Here is a 2791-nt window from a genome sequence, read left to right on the forward strand (position 1 = left end):
GTGTGTGTGTGTGTGTGTATAATCTACAAGATCTTTGAGACTAAAAGGTAATGGTAGTATGAAGATCAATGTGAAAACATATATATGATGAAACTTACCGGGTTTTCCTCTTGAAAGTACTGCACTTTCAGCCAGGGAAGATGCAGGCATAGGCCATGGCCGGCCCCATGCTCAAAAATTCTGATTACAGCTCAATCCAAATGAGAGACAAATTTGCTTTAAAAGCTCACTACTATCTGCATATATTTTGAGCTATGCAATGAAACCATTATGACCTAGGAGATTCCTCTTGTATTCATGGAATTGACCACCAACGAAACCATTTTCAGATTTTTCAACTGGATCATTCTTTTTTACTGATGTATTTTACAGAATAAGTAATGAAATATCGCGGTTAAGAACGCAAGAGGGTGGCAAGCACTGATGGAGAATCTCAGTTCTAGAAATAACAATCCGTTGCTGCTGAAGCAAAATGAAACATAAAGGCCACTAACCACATTTGCATTCACTTTTCTACTTTGTCCCACGAAATTACCTCCTTTCCTACTTCCAGACAGGATCATAGACGCACCTCATATGAGAGAATTTAACAAAATGGTTTTAGTAAAGCAGAAATCCACAAAAACAACATACTCTGAATTATTCATACTGCGACTAACATCATGAGAGGGGGGCTGCTAATCGAAAACTCTTGACCTATAGAACAACTTACTTCCAAACACTGAAAGAAGATCAATTGTTTTCAAGAAGTTGAAGACATATTCCAATAGCTTGAACCATATTTTCCTCGTAATTATGCAATAGGCAACACAGATGAATATGAAAATCGGACTTACTAATTAATTACCACAGCCAATTCAGATGCCTCACAACTTTCAATGGTTCCAATGTGTAGTTGCAATTTAAATGCAAGATATGTATTCTCTAGATTCATATTTATTTACTTAACTCATGTTTCCAACAGCAATGGTCAGCTATGGACTCAATAATATCAATGCTATGAATTGTTTTCTTAAACACCAATAAAAATCCATTAAGGAAGATGAGAAACAGCTTACTTCAGTGACATCTTTGGCAGTGAAATTCTCCTCCATTTCTTTCTCAACTTACTGCACAAATATTAAGCTTAGAGGTTTTTCAACACATTATTTTTGAAGCAAAAGTGTTCAAAGGGGTTAATGTAATCTGAGCTGAGAAACAAGAAGCAGCTTCTTGGAACTCTCCAAGATTATTCCTTGGAATTTTATGTTGGTGATCGTGAAATACTGTCTTGGATTAGTTGGCTAAAAGCAAAAGAGGACTGAAGCAAATTGCCTAAAGTCTCAACATTCTCTGACCATTCGTGTTCAAGGCAAGCTATGCTTGGTCGTTGCCATGGACATTGAACAGCGAATTCATGTATTATTTACAAACATTTTTATCAGCAAGATAAAGAAATAATGAAACAGATTATAATCTATTTAGTGTTCAATATATTCTTTGTAAAACCACCGTGGCTCCATTCAGTCTCACCAGCCAGCAGGAAAAATTCATATACATGACTATTTATGACAAGGCACTAATCCCACATTGACCAAGGAAGAGTAAGGAGCACGAGCGAGCCTCCATAAATAAGAGGCAACTAGCAACAATATAACATACTTACCTGGACGGGGTCAATGGACGATCAACAAGGTCCATGGCCTAGGTTAGTGACCTCCACTGCACTTAGGAGGGGTGCTCGCCTAAGGTCTCCCCAAAGTGGGAGAGCCTACGTCATAATTTGTGGCAGTGGGGGCCAGCGTACGCGCGGCTCCCTTCCAATTGAAGTTAAAATTTATCTCATAAAGTCACTTCTGCCTTTGTTTTTGTTTAATCTGTTATTGAGTTTGTATTTGTAATATTGCGTCAATTCAAAGATCTTTTTGCAAATTTCCCTAAAGTTAGTTTTAGAAGTTTGCTCTCTGCCTCTTGATATAATGCTTGGATTAACTCATCATATCTATTGTCCTTTTATGAGACTCGTTTGTTGACATTGGAGAGAATATCTTCGGGAATCCAAAGTTATAATTCCCTGATGAGCAGAAGCTTTCCAGCTTTGGTAGATATTCAAGTTTCAGATGTTGAGTGTTTCATTTCAGGAGCAATGGAAGTATTCAAATTGAGATCTACTGTAAATAAAAGCTGTTGTACTTGAACAATAACTTGGGTTCCATGTCCTAAAAAGCCATCACCTTTGTCACCAATCTTTGAAATTCTTGGTCAATAATGTATTTCAAATGATATCTGCTAAAGTCAGTGGGCAATCATCTTCTTGAAACGGAGGAGTTGCTATAACAGCAGTACATATAAACATGAAAAAAAACAGCAATAACTCCCTGTAAAAGGAAGTCCTACCATGTAAATGAACAAAAAGGCAAATGATGCAAATGAATTTTGTAAAATGATCTACATAATCTCATACTGATTTTGCCCATAAAAGACTCATAGATAAATAGTTAAAGAATCAATAAACTAATTTGGATAAAAACATGCTGTGTAAACGAACTTTTGTTGCACCACTGTCCTGGTAACTGTCAGTTCACAGGAGAACTTGTTTACGCCAAACAGTACTCCATAATAGCCATGGCTGACTATCCTTTTTCGAATTGTTATAACCAAATTGCGCCACTGTCTTCAGAATTTTCAGATTCTTCTATCTTGACACTCTGTTATGATAGCCATATTAGTCATGAAAAGAAGATAAGCATAGAACGAATTCAGGGTTTCTTGGGTACTAGAAGTTCAAGCATCACTTTGATCATCCTCGGAA

At 36.8% G+C, this 2791-nt stretch overlaps 1 non-coding gene across 1 annotated transcript; it reads left to right on the forward strand.

Moving 5' to 3' along the window:
* Positions 1–1637: 1637 nt before the first annotated feature.
* LOC120189852 lies at positions 1638–1799 on the forward strand. Its single transcript, XR_005522556.1, has one exon. It is a non-coding gene; the product is annotated as a U1 spliceosomal RNA (small nuclear RNA).
* The last annotated feature ends 992 nt before the right edge of the window (positions 1800–2791 follow it).

The sequence above is a fragment of the Hibiscus syriacus genome, unplaced genomic scaffold, assembly GCF_006381635.1.
Source record: "Hibiscus syriacus cultivar Baekdansim isolate YM2019G1 unplaced genomic scaffold, ASM638163v2 tig00116959_pilon, whole genome shotgun sequence".
Taxonomy (NCBI): domain Eukaryota; kingdom Viridiplantae; phylum Streptophyta; class Magnoliopsida; order Malvales; family Malvaceae; genus Hibiscus; species Hibiscus syriacus.